We start from the raw sequence: 17,060 nt of genomic DNA, 5'->3' as shown, positions 1-17,060 counted from the left end.
TTTTCCCAAACCCTACACTTTACAGCAAGTGGCACCCAATTGTTTTCCGGTCCCAGAGTAAATTTTGTTCTGGGGTAGCGAATTCAGCCCACATGTTGCGGAAATGTCCAAGTCCCACACCGTAGAATTCTGGCAGGCCCTGCTCCGCAGCCCAGACGCCAACGTCCAGCGGGACCTAATCAGTCAAGCCCTTGCTGCTGCCGTGTCTCAGGGATTCCGGCCGACAGCTAGAGGCGACAAGCCTAGCCTGAAGTAATTGATTGACTTTTAATTAAGCTTTCTCTATATCTCTCTCAAAGCATGACGGGTCTTTGAGACACGCGGCAGCCGCGGTCACCATGCTTCTCCATGAACCGCGTGCTGGCATTTCAATGTGGTATTCGCACGTTCTGTGAACCTATAATCCTTCTTGGAGCGTGATAGATATGTGCAAGATTGACACTTCTTCCAAAGTTTCGTATATAGCGGCGCTCTATTTAAATTCTCTAGTTTTTGTGCGTACGGTGATCGTAAGTGTGGCATGGCGATCGGCAAGCTGAATCTTGGGCGCGTGATAACAGCGTGGGGGAACGCGTATGCTTTTGATGATCAGCAAAGCAGAAATTGAACATGATCGCGTGAATGCTTATAAGAGAAGCAACTAATCAGGTACCTATAACAATTTGTTGGCGTGCAGCACATACACTCTTACTCATGCCCCGGGTAATGTGTTGACAGTGCAACAAACTTAAGAAAAATGGTCTCGCTTCCAATCTATATCTTGAACGTCAAGCATAACATGAGTAAGAGTGGAGCTACCATTTGGTACTGCGCTATTAAAATTGGGAGAACATGTTTATGGGGGCGCTGCACACATCTTCTAGCTGCACTCATCATCCTTACTTACTAGCTGCTTGCCTCATCACAAGTTCATTTTGCAAGCGGGAATGATAAAATGCCAGTTAGGGGCCGCGTCTACAAGGCACGCTAGCAGCTGAAGCTGCGTGGCCTGTTTTCGCTAACAACCGGCTTCGCTTACAGCCTCACCGGTTGCTACAACAACGGTACGTTTGTTTATCATTAGACAGTTATAGTTTGGCGTTAGCGTGATAGCGTAGGTTAAGGGAATGGCGTCACCGTGCAGCAAACGTTCGTTGCGGGAAGCGTCTTTATAGTTGAGCGGAATAGCGTTTACGTGGTTTACGTGCCCTAGCCGGGATGGTGGCGCCACCTATTAGATGGTTATTAAGTTAAGCAGTGAAAAGAAAAAGAAAACGAGAATGTTTGCCTATGCCACCGCGCGAAGCATTGTTAGAAGTTTATTTTAGTGATAATAAAAGTAAATAAATATGAACCACGCACCAAACGCGACACAGACGTGTTCGAAATGGGAAGCTATCTCAAAAACAACGCCAACTTTTCCGTAATGTTCGGTCATCGAAGCTAACTGAAGGCAAGCGAAGCCACTTGGAACAGTCGTTCGCTGCGAACAAGGTTATTATTTCAACAACTACGCCAAAATCACTTCGAAGCGGGCGTCCAAGAGTGCCGCCATGTTTACGTACACTACGTACGCCTACGCTACCAAGGTAACGTGAGATCTGAAAAATACCGCGCGTACGCGAAGCGGTATGCGTGACGTATGTATCTGCGCATGCGCACTTCGATTCCGGTATCACGGTACACCCGGTAACCCCCAAAGCCTGGTATACTATAACTCTCAATTATTTTGAAGTTTCCATAGCTTGACGATAGGTTCGCTGGTCACTGAAGTCTCATAGACGCGCGTCGCTGTTACTTTATCTGGCTGATCGCGTCCCTTGAGGTAGCCGAGAAGTGTCCCTACCTAAACTGTCTAACACCATGGTGGTATTTCCCCATTCGCGAAGACGTTCGGCTTCGCTAACCCTCGCAACGCCAGCGACAGCCGGGAAAGGTACGCGTACACTAATGGGAAGCATGCTGCCACGGCGCCCCACCTGTCGGTGCGATCGCGTGGCAAGCAGCCATGCGCTGACCACACTGTCGGCGCCGCGAGATTTTCAAGGCACGCGCATTTCGCGCACCCGTCGGCTCGCGGATCCCATAGAGTTTCTTAAAATGAACCCTTGGGGACTCTGGCGCTGTGATCGTTCAGCAACCACGGGAATGATGGGTATACAGTACACGAATTTGCCTAGTCTTTGTACTTGCTCGCGGCGAATAGTACTTGCGGCTTCATTTATTGCTAGTGTTCGGTTTCGTTTTGAAGAAAAGAACGAAGTCTTTTGAACTTCGTGACCCGATTTGAAATAGTAAACTTAAATAAATAAGGTGGTGAAGTGCAACCGCTGAACATTTGCTTATTTTTGTTTCGTGAGAAAACAGCTAGCTCCAAGCCACACGAACACAAACGGAGCCAGAAGCACGAAGATTACACAGATACGTGTACTACCCATCACTCCCTTGCTCGCTGAATCGCCGTGCGTTGCAGCTGCGATAGACTCTAGCGCCAGAGTTCCCCTTAGTGGCTACCAAGAAACGCTGGGGCAGCTCCTTCTCACTGACAGATGGAAAGAGGTGGCACGGGTGAGATGATGCCCACGTGAGAAGTGGGCTCGAGAAATGGAGAGGGTAAAGCGAGGGAGAGCTGACACAAGGCAAGCGCACGGCAAGCAAGAGAGCACCAGCGGCGAGGGCGTGGTGCGGACGGAAACCACGTTACACAGGCTAGTCGAAGAGCTCCTTCGCCTCTAAAATCTTGTACATATCAAAATATTTGGTACGGTGGCCGTATGCCTTTAAACGAAGTGCGGAGCTCGCATGCAAATACATGGGCTGCCCTAACGGAGGAGGGCACTGGTTTCACTGAACCAGGGCTGCATGTCCCTCAAAACCTGCTAATCAGACCACATTGCATGACGTCCAATATTATCTTGGCTTCAGTAAAGTTTCTTTTCTCTTTCTATGAAGCCAAAAAACACTCTTCGATCGCACGACATGGTCCTGTGTGAAGTTAGTCTATTTCTGCGATAGCTTGAAGAGCTACTGCCCCCCCCCCCCCCAAACAAAAATGGGCTCACATTATCTACTCTAATGTGTTGATGGGTAGATGTTTGTCATAACATGGCACATCGTTCTAGCACGTGCGATGGGGAATTATTTATGGGTTCTTCATTGCCGATCACTCCGGTTTATAGTTTGAGGGCGCCCCAAAACCAAAAAGCCGCCGTGCGCCACTACAACCACTTAGCGTGTAAAACAGTAAAACACCAAGAAGAACTGTGGCGAACTTCCGCTTGGTTTCACGTATAAGTTAGTTCGACAGGAAACATAACAGCATGGACACCAAACGAACCCTCTACACGTTAGCCACGGCCACAAAAAATATATGTACATGAAAAGCTACGCACTTCAACGTTCCGGAACCCTCGTGTCTTGTCACCCTGTTTCCATGAACTGCTTGAAGTTTCAGGGCTAGGCCTGCTCAGAGAAGAAAAAAGGAAGGAAATTTGACGAAGAATTGTATACTCCACGGAACGTGTGTACTGAATCCTCATTAGTTCAGTGAACGTTGGGAAGGTAAGCGTGGCAGCTTTTAACTTTACTGAGACTCACAGCAGAAAAAAAAAGAGCAGATTAAAACGCCCGGTGTTTTCATGTTGCCTTAACCTCCCATATATAAGCAGAAATCACGTGATGCACCCGTGTCCATTGAGTGCCACCATGCTTCACGATGACATTAAAACACGCACATGATAATAAATGCAGATTCAATTGGCAATCAACTCATAAACGAAAAATTCAGGTGAGAAGATGATGTCTGCAATAACACAGAACACGTGATGTCCAATGTACAGAACTGCTAATTGCGAATAGCCATACTTTTTTCTAAAATATTCGTATCTAACAAAAAGCATAAAGCACGAATCCTCAATATTTGCGTCGATGTGAAAAGACCCTGAGGGATTTCCCAAATGCTGGCTTTATTAAAAGTGAAGAGCGTCCAATTCTCATTCCATTGAGGATAATAGATTTTGTCAGGTGAACTTCTCCATCATTCGCATGTTTTTTAATCACTGGAAGCGCAGCCACCTGTTGAAGACCTTAAAAACATACGTTTTTCAATTTGGTCTCGGTAAAACACGCCTTTCTCCCACTCTAAACTTTGGGGATGGAAGATAATTCACCCCCCCCCCCCAGCTGGCTACGGGCCCGATTCGTGGCATCAATACAGCTAATCCTTGAATACGATCCCGAATTTTTTCATTTATGCGATATATGTTAACTTGTTGCTGGAGTTTCGTGCAGGGATGGTGTGTATATGCTTGTTGTGCTGTGAAAAAGACTTAGCAAATGCAAGTCGATGTGACAAGACGCCTGACAAAATTGTAATAATATTTCGGCGCTGTCAGAAGAATCTTGCTAACAATCATGGTATAGTGCAAAACTCCGTTTCTTCTGTGTGTTATACAAAAAAGACATAACCGTGGCCTAGGCTTCAGGTAAAATAAGGGCCTATAATATTTGTTTAGATTCTAAACATCCACCAACCACTTGAATTAGTTATTCATTCCTACTGTCAATTCCACATCTATTAGCTCCGCTGTTCGTGTTACGAAAATTTCATTTCTGCATATAATATAAGATGATAGCTCTTAAATTCTGAAAAAAAAATAGTGTCTAGGACTGATTTTCTTTTATTGGAAGGTCAGTGAGACAGAGATGGAAACAGGTGCTTGTCGTTTCTGTGTGTGTGCCCTGGCTCAAGGTTGAGTGAAAGGAACGCGTAATTACTGGTCCCTCATGCTGCACAGGGGGATGGGGGGGGGGGAGAATGGCTTCCTGAATAACGATATGTTATTCCATTGTCCTTTGTAGAGTTTCTCGTTTGCCAGGAGTACTCTAGATATGATGGGGCTATTCGTTATTCATTACTCGACCTCCTGGAACAACGTGGGTTCTACCAACTTTGCTTCGCCTAACAAAAAAAAAAAATCTGGTGCCCCACGGGAATGACAGCCACAACTGCGCCTAAAACGGCTCTGCTTACCGTGCAACATTCATTTAGTATGTACACACAGGTAAACAAGCACAGAGAAAAAAAATAAGGAGAGATCAAGTTGGTGAGTTCAACCTAAGAGGGCACAGCAGCTGCTGCAGCTGCCATACCAGCTACTGCTGGATAACGCTGTTCTTGCGCTTTCATAGCGAGATGCCCGAAAAAGTGCAAAAGACAAACAACCCTGCGATCGCCACCGCTCATACTGACGTCAGTCTGGTTAGCTTCTTGATGCGATCATCGGCGCTTCAGTTTCTTTCCGTCTGTAAGTTTGTTAGAATGAGATAGCTGCGTAATTCTTACGAGACGCCGATATTTCGAATTCTCAATGCCTCATTCGTCTTATCACGGCAGCAGCCGCAGATATGGTGGCTGGTTTTTATAGCGCGCTACTTCGAGGGATATTTAGGCACTGAAATATCCTTTTTGCACAACATCTTCGTATATTTAGAGGCATAATATACCATACATATTTTTTTTTTGCTGAAAAGAACTACTTGTTGGGGTACCGTTTCATGGGCGCTTCATCACGTCTCCCGCCACAAAAAATAAGTTTTAAAGGCAGCGAAAGCGTATTTCTTTTTTAATGATATTTTGGACACATATATTTGAAGTTTCTTGTGTACTCTGAATCACGTAGCCCACGCATGACAGATTACTGGGTTCTTAGAAACTGTAGCTCTTTCACAGATAGCGCAAGAAAGCTATACTCACATGTGAAACCGTGTGTTGGGCCCTCTCCTGCACACTAAACGAAAATGACCTGAAATAACTTCAAAAACTGGGTAAACCATTTTGTCCTCTAGCGCACTACCTTTCCTGGGTTTTTTTTTTTTTTTACCACCTACTATCGAGGTAAAAATTTACTCTTGTGCTAACTGAGTTTTTGAACGTAGGGAGAGTAGTAATTATTTACCCCAACGAGGTTTTGAACGAGTATAGAGAGAGTACATTTTTAGTGCCTTCACAAGGTTTTTGAGGTGATTTCTGGGAATTATTTCCGGTGGTAAAAAAATAAAAATTGACGGGTGCATTCGCCTAGAGTTAACAAATTTATTAACTAGCAGAATTGATTTGACTTATTAAACGGCAGAATTGGTGACACATAGATTCACATACAGACAAACACGCACACACAACAAATGCAGAATAATACGCCACTGGAACAGACTGCACGCGTTGCTCAACTACACCATTGACAATCCGGTATATATAGGCACGACTTTTTGACCAGCCCTGTAGGACCGGTAGGAGAGCTCTTTTTTTGCATTGATTAACAACAACGGTTGAAGGTACAAGCGTAAACTTAAGGTGGGCTGCAGGTCAATAATTGTCACACCGACCTTTTATTATAAATCTACCCAATCTCACCTTTTCGAGTATCCAATAATTACTTGGCAAACCGGGCTCATGGCCCCACGCGTGTTAGCACTGCTGATGCACAAGTCCATAAAATATACCTAAGTACGCAAACCATGGTAGCTCAGTCATTTTCATTGAGCGACGGTGCACAGACACAGTAGCAGCACGTATTCATCACAACGGCCGTAAAGGAGAAGTGCACGCCTGCACACAAGCTTCTTACCGACGGCGTACTAGGCCTTTTCGAGGAGCCCGGCTATCCGATGAAACACAGCTGGCGATCACAGAACACATATCCTGTGCGAATTTCGTCGTCATTTCTGACACAAATGAACACGTAACCGCTATCTTACGGGGACGGGGCGGTGTATGCTATCTTACGGGGACGGGGCGGTGTTGCAACGAAAGACCACCGTCCGGGTTTTCTTCGTGCTCACCGGCAGCCGCTTGTTGGTTCCGTCTGCCTCGTATAGGCTTAGCGCTACATGTTTGAGAACAGTTTGTGCATGAGGTGGGCAATTCGGGCAGAACTTTACTCATGCAGACATCGCCTACTGTGGAACAAAATATATGCAATGCTTCTTTCGCCTGCCCCGGCGACACACACCCACTGGTCACTGGCGGCCGCGGCTCGGTGCCGATGACAGAGTGAAGCATTTTGTTTATTGCTTCTCTAGTAGGCAAGCATGGACGATGACACCAGATTGATTTTGTTACCACTGGCAGATATTCGCGATTCGGCTCGGAAGCGAGATATGCGCGACGTGCAGGTTCGGAGGCGCTCGGAAGCGCACGCTCGTTGGACGATGTAGGAAACACGTGAGATCCATCAGCCCAACCAGACACACAGATACCGAGCTTCTTGCACCATCTGTCTAAGCGGCACCACCGCCGACAAAAAGCCAACAATTCGCGAAAATATGCAGGACAACTTTTAACAGCAGGTTTTCTTTCTTTTTTTTCTTCTTTTGAGATTCCCCCCCCCCCCCCCTGCCGTCTTTTTTTCTTTTTCGTTCACAGAATGCTGTTCTCGCTTGTTGTGCTTATGCTGCCCCCAGTTCCAGTGCAAGTGCGTTGACTCACGGTCAGTCCTGAGGCACGGCGATGCCAAAAAAAGAAAAGATCTGTGGTCCTCGCGTACGTTCAGGATTCACTGAGAGCGTCACAATGGGGGGTATAGGGCAAAAGCCACCGAAGCAGCTGCACCTTGCAGTCACGTGGTAATAAACTCTGAAACGCAGGTTAAAAATCACGTGATAGAAAACTTCCTACGTGGTAAAACTGGATTTTGACATCCTTTTACTACTTGCCTGAGAGGTGGTGGTAAAACTATGTCATGTACCACCTTTTACTCCTACACGAGGTAGTAATTTAAAACACAAGAGAGTTTTCAGACGTCATGAGCCGCAAAAACCCCAAACTCGGATAGTTTTTGCTTACAGTGTGGGTATGAAAAGGGCACCATAGCCTTGCGTAGACACTCCCGCTCTCCCTTGAGAGAGAGAAAAGTGTAAAAAAACCTGCTGTATAGATCTTATAGCGTGGACACCGCCATATTGCCAAGCTGGCGGTGCCGTCTTTGGTCTGGCAACCCAGTGGAGCGTGCGAAGCTCCGAGTTTCTATGAAAAAGTAAAGCTCGTGCGGTTGCAGCTGCAGTCAGTTTTTTTTTTCTGGCGCGCTGAATTGAGTCCTAGTGATGCAGGAGAGGTAGAAAATTAGTCAGTGAGACGTCCTGTAACGTTATGATCCATTCAGAGTCAAATACTATGATCTATGACGTTGCGATCGTGTCGTAAGTGGTCAATCATGGTCGTATGTTTCCAGCACATTCTGTTCGAACAACGTAATATTAATTCGTCCCATTCCAGCACAGCAAGCAAGTGCCGACACCCTTTGTTTATACAAAGGATTGCTTTTTCCTGGACTGTAAAATTAAGGTTTGTTCTTGCACTCGTGGAGTGCCCACGCTGTCGCAGCGACCACCACCCGTACATGTGCTTCTTCGTGAGCACGCACTTGCAATTTTTCTATGATGGTGGCATTTATTTGTTGCTCACAAACTGTGGTCTATCTTTTGATCGGCTTTGCATTGTGCCTTATAACTCGATTGTTTATCGTCCTCTGGGTGCGGACAAAATTAGGGCTGTTTATAGGTAGTCGCACACAAAAAGCGATGCTGTATATAGTTTTCATTACAGCATGTTTTTTTTTCTTTTTAGAGTGATGGCCCTTGATTGAATTGCGGCCGCGCAAAAGTGTAAACGGTAAGTTTTTTCCGCCTATGTGGCCCCAAATATGCCAAGGCTTGAACGTATGACTGGCAAAAAAAGCCATTTTTGTGTTAATTTCTTTAAGAATAATTTTTTCTACCAGTTGTACGGTTTTTTCTGTCGTTTGCCAAGCTAAAAGCCAAATGAGAGTTTTAGAAACAACAGAGAATTAACCACAACAACGTGGTTTAATTATGTTGTGTTCCTAAAAAATAAAAACTATGGTTTCATTGTGCGTATAGTATAGTGCGACTTATCGGACGTGGTATTTTACCAGGCGAAAAATTGTCTAGTAATTTTATACACATAGTGACATAACTTGTTTTTTTTTTCACAATTAGGCTTTCATATTGCACATCGTGCACGATTCATCCCGCCGTCCTACTGAAGTTGTACGTTCACGACAATGATTCCAGCACCTCATTTTCATGTAAAATTCACTCAATGTTTTGAAAACGTCTCATCCGGGTTATCTGACTGCGAAGTGAGCGTGTTCTCGTCCGTGTCAATAGAGCTACATTTAAGACATTGATCACAGTGTTGAGCTGAGCTACGAGGCTAATTCTTTTGACCCAACCTATCATAGTAAGTTATAACAATAAAGCTAAGCGAAAAAAAAACATAGGTGGCTAGGTGGTCATGTGGGGCCTAGATGATTTGCCCTTTCGCGGTATGGGCCGTACTTGACCGCTTATGTTTCATTATTAATCTAACCATATCGTCTTGTCTTTGATCGAGTGGAACGTTCGCTAGGTACTCCCGCTATATTGGTGCACTTGCTGATATACAACTTGTCACGTAACACAATGTACCACGCATCAACCGCAAATGCAGCGCATTCGGTGGTCTGTGCTGGATACGTACATATATTAAGACGGCAGTTTGCTTTTTAGTTCTTTTATGGTGCTCAGAACAACCAACTATAATACATGTGGCTCCCAGTTGATCGTCCGCTGGTTGGCATCTTGATAAGGAAGAAGAAAATCGGCAGTGCGATTGAGAACATGCTAAAATTGTTCGAAAACGCCACACATCCAAGCACCAGCCAGTACACACCGCGCCGTCGGCGCGCTGCAATAATAAGGAAAGCACTGGTTGCCAGACCAGTCCTCCTCACAGGATAGAGCGGTATATTATTTAAGCCCTATTCATAGAGATGATTCGAGGAACACTTGAGAAGCACTGATTACATAAATGTTCCACTTTATGACCACTGGGATCTGTTGCTGGGTTATTTTATGTCTCACTAATTATTTGCAAAGCAAATTGAAGCCGAAGCTATCACCCTTCCTTTGTCGTCCTTCCCTGCCTGCTCACATGCCTGCACAAGAACTATAACATTTCAGCGCAATTTCAGCAGCGTTCACGGGAAAAAAAATGCCGAAACTGTACATTTCAGCCAGTTTTCATGAAATATAAAGATTAAGTAAAAAACTAAAGTTGTCGAGTTTTGATAGCGTAAAGGTTAAATATCGTCAGGATAGTCTGATTTATTTACAACGTGTATTTTAAGTGTCTACATATTTCATGTATTCAAATTCTGCATCTAAACTTTTCCTCCATTACGATCGTTTATATTACATTTGTCATCCCTTGAAGTCATGGATTTTCTCTGGTAAATGTATAAAAATTGTATGTAGCGCAGCACATTGAAAATTTCGCAGATGTCGTATACCAAAGTATAAAAAAAGAACTGCTTCTTTTTTTAGCAGTTTGGGAATCAATGTGTGCTTTTACTAGTATAACCGGTTTTGGCCCTGCATTCTTGCCCTAGTTCAGAAATAAGCAGGTGACCTGGAGATGGACTGACAAATTCCTCGCTTGCTAAAAACCGGGTTTCCTAGAAGAAGAGAGGCTTGTGGCGCACGTGCAGGTAGCGGAGAAGGTGAACCAAGAGAGAGAACGGGTAGGGGAGGGGGTGGAGGCGAAGCTGATGGTACAAAGGTCATTGGTTGGGAGTCTCGCACTGACAACACAGGAGTGTATAAAAATACGACGACTGCCACGACTGTCATTCTACTGTTGTTGTTCAAAGAGTACGCCATGGACCCTCGCGTCGTCGAAGAGTTTCTCCGGCATCTCGGCCAACGGCGAACGCATCCTCCAGTCCATCCCCGGACGGCGACGCTCGTCCTCGAGTTCTGCACTATCAGGGGTGCCACCGACTGCGAGGACCTGCTGAACATGGGCTGCCAAGCTACCCAATACTGGGCCTCCATATTTTGGGAGTTTGATGTTCATGGACGCGGTTTTTTTGACAGCCGCGGCCTGGAGGCAGCCCTCAGAGAGTGCGGTTACCCGGCCACCGGAGACCTCTTGGCTTGCCTGTGCGGCGTCTATTCCAAAGACGGCTGGGTTTCCTTCGACGCTTTTGTGAAGGTTTGCGCCATCGTCGGAAGTGTGTGCCCCTGAAGTAGATTCAACGCAGCACCACTCAAAAGGTCCTTTTCAGGGCCACCCTATTTCTGCATTGGCTGACTTCTCTTTCACAATCCCTCTCCGTATCACCCTCAAAAAATACTTGATACTGTACACTTAGCGTAACTAGGATCGGTTCACTTCTAGTATTGTAGCTGTATCGTGGCTGGCCGTTTAGCGCAGAATTAAAACTGCGATGCAGATACAATGACACTATTTTGCAAGTTTAGTGACGCTATATACGTTTCATATCGTACTTACAGTGTTGGCTAATTTACGTTCACGCGTGTTCGCGGTGTACATTTCTTTCTCAAGGTTTACTGAACCTAGTGGATACATAAACTTTGAGGGTTAAAACACCCTAACAGCATTTTCATGTGGCACAAGGAAGGGAGGGGGCGGGGGGCGACCTTACAAGAAAATTTAGGCTCTGATTTTTTAGCTTCGTTGCTAATAAAGCAAGTCTTTGGGCAAATGATGCTTGTTCTCGCTCCACTGAAGAGCGAGAAGCATAAAAATTCGTATGACGCTAGCTCAAGGTGCACAAAAAGATAACATTGAGGGCTAGTCCATCAAATCTCGTTCATATAACAGTATTGGGTACGCTGGTCTCATCTACTGATAAACAAGTTGAGCTGTCTAGTGCGAATAGAAGGTCTGCACTAACACGCCAGTGCACTGCCCTATCAGAACTGGGGCTGCACGTCTCACAGAAGCTAATAATCGGGCCGTATTGCAATATGCCCCGTAATTTTTCAAGTAGTAAGAAAGGTAATTTCGTCGTTTTGTGCGGCAAAGATAAAGATCGGTCACATGACTTGCTTCAGCTAGTGGATATGTGTGCCCAACTGCTTCAGTTTAAAGAAGTTCAGAAACAACTATATTCGACACGAGCTTTTTTTTCTGCAATCAGTTGCTGGATACTTGTTAGCCAACATCACGGCACACATTTCTGTGCCACGTAATAGAGAATTACTTATTTGCCCCTCATTGGAGACCACTCCATTTTCAGTTTCATAGAGCTTTCAAAACAGCAAGCTGCCATGTGCAACTATGGCTAATTGCGGTTTGCAAGACCCGACCACGTCAACAGGAAGAACTGAGACGCAAGTATTTGCGCATTGTTTACGTCAAGACGTCCGTTCAAGCAGAAAACAAGATAGCAGTGTCACCAAAAAACTGTCAACGCTTGCACCACGGACACGAAAATAAATGACGCTTATGAAAAGCTACGCATATAAACAGAACTTGGCCCACCACGTGTATTTGAATGACGCTATTAGAAGTAAACACTCGCAAATATCGAAACCGTGGCTACAAGAACTTGATGAGGAAGAAGCAGCCTAGTATTACTTCACATTATTTCGCAAAAAGTGAAAGAAACTAAAACTCCAGCTCGAAATAAAGTCTCTCGATGAGCGCAATTTTCAGACTGGAGTTTGGCTGCCGCCTTCAACAATTAGTTATGCGACACTGCACTTCTGTCAGTCTAGTCAGGCTTACAGAGAACTTGGTTTGCTCATATGTACTCGGGTGCACGTTAAAGAACCCTTGGTACTCAAACTTTTCGGAGTCTTCCGCTACAGCGTCTCTCATAATCATATGGTGGTTTTGGGATGTTAAACCCGACATATCAATCAAATCAATCATATGTACTCATGCAAAATAAGTACCTGCTTAAAGCATGGGTAGAAATCGTTGTGTTCACCCCTTGCCTGTAGAAACTGCTGAAAACCCAACGCGGAACTGGAAGTTTCCGGGCTGGCACACTGCAGAGCCGCGGAATACAGTTCTTGCTCGATTTAGCAATTTTCGACCAATGCATGGTTGACTTGTTCTGCGTAGCTCATTGCGGCGTCCGTTATCTGCCCGCCACAACTCGCTGTCTTTATCTTTGTCGTAGTAGACGCGCCAACCGAGCGAGACAACTGAGCTTGATCCAAGTTACAACATCACTGAGCGAGGGGCGAGAAGGAGCAGAGGCAAGCGCTACCAACGAAGTAAGGAATAATATAATCATGAAATAGAGAATAAGAAAAGACACATCATCAAGAAGAAGTTCTTTACAGGGGCATCAATTTTTCTTTTGTAATACTTGTGAAAGCTAATACATGCAAACATTCACATTAGCCTCGCTTCGTTCAACCGGATTCAAGGATTCCCGGAAACCACTACGAGCGTGCATATTTTTTTAAAGCCGGAATAGAGCGCTTAGTTTCTGGAGCCTGATAAAGAGTTCGCGCGCAAGATTATTATATTGCGCAGTGAGCAAGTGACGTGGTTAAACTAATCATTGGGTCTTAGAAGTTGGCTTTCCAGTGAAGAAAGGAAGGCATGAGACACACGTGCAACGGGAGCGGGAGAAGATTGTGAATGTGACAGGAGAAAGGAGGTGGCGGTGGAGTCGAGAAGTTATGGCTCATTGGTTGACAATAGCATGCAACCTACAGCTGCAGAGGTGCTTAAAAATTCAACGGCTACTACGCTTGTGACTCGACTTGTGATTTTACCAGCATTGAGTGATGGTCCCTCACCTAGTGGACGAGCTTCTTCGGTGCCTATCACTACGGTGAAGATATCACTTGTGATGCGTCGCATGGTGGCGCTGGTGCTGCATTCAGTACTGCGCCATGACGAGAGCCTGCGACGGCGTTGAACTGTTGGACATGGCCGGCGAAAGTTCCGAGTCTTGGGCGACCGTACACAGGCTCAGTCTGGGCTATCTGTCCAGCGACAACAACCTACCGGAAGCCCTGCGAACTTGTGGTATCCCTGTCAACGGCCATTCGTTGTTTTGCCTCTGCACCAGGCACACATGCAACAGCTGGTTTTGGCTCGACGCCTTCACGCATCAGGTTTGCGCCGTCATAGGAAACGTGTGCTTGCGATTTAGTGCAACGCATGCAGAACCACTCCAAGGGCCCCAACCAAGCTTTCGCTTTGGCTGAGTACTCAATTCACAATCCCTCTCCTCGTTATCCTAACAGCATGCTCTCAAGTATAATTTAGCTTTGCTACGTTTGTTTGACTTCTCTCACAGTTATTAGTATAGAGGACTAACAGTGGCGCCGTTGTGCGGTTGCCTCCGTGGGACCTACACGTCTGCATGCTTCCGCAAACTCTCCGCTTGGCGTGCAGGTGCTCTAGCTTTTTTTTTTTGTCTTCAACTTCAGTAATATTGTTCGTATTCACTGGGACAAAATCAGTAAAATACTCCTATACGTTTGTTACTGACTGTTTGAAATGCGATAAAGAACTTCGGAAAAACGATGGGTTTCGCAAATTGATCCGACAATTTACGGGCAGCGTCTGCTACGTCAACGACACAAGTTGCAGTGGCTGAGCGCGCAGCCTATGTAAATGGTAGAAAAAACTTTACATGCAATTGTAACCCACTCAGCACGTGCTCGAGACATACAAAAGCCACCAGGCCTGCGCGCAAATCTCAGCACAGTCACAGCGAAAGCTGAAACACCAGTTTTTTATACCCTTTTTTTAACACTTCTTGGGTAACCGCTGCAAGTAAACTTGTAGGATACCCACTATGCTATAATTAGTCATTTTTGTGTAGCACTGTGCAAGTAGGGAGGCATTCAATATGTCATCTTACGTCAGAGAGGCGTTGTAGCCGCGGCACACTTGCAAGTAATTTTGTGCAATTTTTGTATTCTGTCGCTGACGATGATAAAGAATTATGCGTAGCGCGATCGTAATAAGTAGTCACCGTTTTACGACACAGTCGTTATGCATTTCGCATAGTTTGATATTATATATCACGCTATGCGTCTGCCTATTATACCTGGTAGGAGTACCCAGAGGGCTGATTCCGCTCGTCAGGGTATCGGCTCACCAGGGACTTAAAAAGAACGAGAAAGCTCATTCGGTCGCCTGTGGTCTCACCTACCGGCTGACCCCTGGAACCTCCCAAGTTGCCGAACAAATAAGAGAGGATAAGCGCACATACCATCAAATCGTCGGACACTACAGGATCAATCGGCAAGTACACCCGAGAGTAGACACGCTCTGGAATAATGAGGTTTCGTTTCGAAAGTAACAGATCAGGGTTTTCCCAAACCCTGCACTTTACAGAGAGTGGCACCCAATTGTTTTCCGGTCCCAGAGTAAATTTTGTTCTGGGGTAGCGAATTCAGCCCACATGTTGCGGAAATGTCCAAGTCCCACACTCTAAAATTCTGGCAGGCCCTGCTCCGCAGCCCAGACGCCAACGTACAGCGGGACCTAATCAGTCAAGCCCTTGCTGCTGCCGTGTCTCAGGGATTCCGGCCGACAGCTAGAGGCGACTAGCCTAGCCTGAAGTAATTGATTGACTTTTAATAAAGCTTTCTCTATATCTCTCTCAAAGCATGACGGGTCTTTGAGACACGCGGCAGCCGCGCTCACCATGCTTCTCCATGAACCGCGTGCTGGCATTTCAATGTGGTATTCGCACGTTCTGTGAACCTATAATCCTTCTTGGGGCGTGATAGATATGTGCAAGATTGACACTTCTTCCAAAGTTTCGTATATAGCGGCTCTCTATTTAAATTCTCTAGTTTTTGTGCGTACGGTGATCGTAAGTGTTGCACGGGGATCGGCAAGCTGAATCTTGGGCGCGTGATAACAGCGTGGGGGAACGCACATGCTTTTGATGATCAGCAAAGCAGAAATTGAACAAGATCGCGTGAATGCTTATAAGAGAAGCAACTAATTAGGTACCTATAACAATTTGTTGGCGTGCAGCACATACACTCTTACTCATGCCCCGGGTAATGTGTTGACAGTGCAACAAACTTAAGAAAAATGGTCTCGCTTCCTATCTATATCTTGAACGTCAAGCATAACATGATTAAGAGTGGAGCTACCATTTGGTACTGCGCTATTAAAATTGGGAGAACATGTTTATGGGGCACTGCACACATCTTCTTGCTGCACTCATTATCCTTACTTACTGGCTGCTTACCTCATCACAAGTTCATTTTGCAAGCGGGAATGATAAAATGCCAGTTAGGGGCCGCGTCTACAAGGCACGCTAGCAGCTGAAGCTGCTGCATGGCCTGTTTTTCGCGAGTGACAAACGCGTCGCTCACTCAATTTCGGCTTCACTAACATCCTCGCCGGTTGCTATAACTAGGGTACGTTTGTTTATTATTATTTTGAAGTTTCTATAGATTGACGATAGGTTCGCTGCTCACTGCAGTCTAATAGACGCACGTCGTTGTTACTTTATCTGGTCGATCGCGTCCCTTGGGGGAGCAGAGAATTGTCCCCACCTGAACTGTTTGCATCTAACACCATGGTGTTATTTGCCCCTTCGCGAGGACGTTCGGCTTCGCTAAGCCTCGCAACGCCAGCGACAGCCGGGAAAGGTACGCGTACACTAATGGGAAGCATGCTGTCTCACCCGTCGGCGCCATTGCGTGGCAAGCAGCCATGCGCTGTCCACACTGTCGGCGCCGCGAGATCCTCAAGGCACGCGCATTCCGCGCACCTATCGGCTCGCGGATCCCATAGAGTTTTTTAAAATTAACCAGAGGGGACTCTGGCGCTGTGATCCTTCGGCGACCATGGGAATCATGGTGAGTACTCAGATTTGCCTAGTCTTCGTACTCGCTGGTGGCGAATAGTCCTTGCGTCTTCGTTTATTGCTGGTTTTGGTTTTGTTTTCAAGAAAAGAACGAACTTTTTTTAACTGCGTGAACGGATTTGAAATGGTAAGCCTAAATGAATAAGGTGTTGGAGTGCAACCGCAGAACATTTGCTGATTTTCGTTTCATTTGCAAACAGCTCCATGCCACATGAACACACACGGAGCCAGAAATACGAACATTAGGCAAATACGTGTACTACCCATCACTCCCATGCTCGCTGAAGCGCCATGCGTTGGAGCTCCCATAGACGCTAGCGCCAGAGTTCCCCTTACTGTGAACAAAGAAACACTGTGGCGGCTCCTTCTCGCTTACAGATGGAAAGAGGTGGCGCGGGTGAGATG

This window comes from Rhipicephalus microplus, chromosome 7, assembly GCF_043290135.1.
Source record: "Rhipicephalus microplus isolate Deutch F79 chromosome 7, USDA_Rmic, whole genome shotgun sequence".
Lineage (NCBI taxonomy): Eukaryota > Metazoa > Arthropoda > Arachnida > Ixodida > Ixodidae > Rhipicephalus > Rhipicephalus microplus.
The sequence above is the reverse complement of the archived record's forward strand: the minus strand, read 5'-3'. Positions refer to the sequence as shown.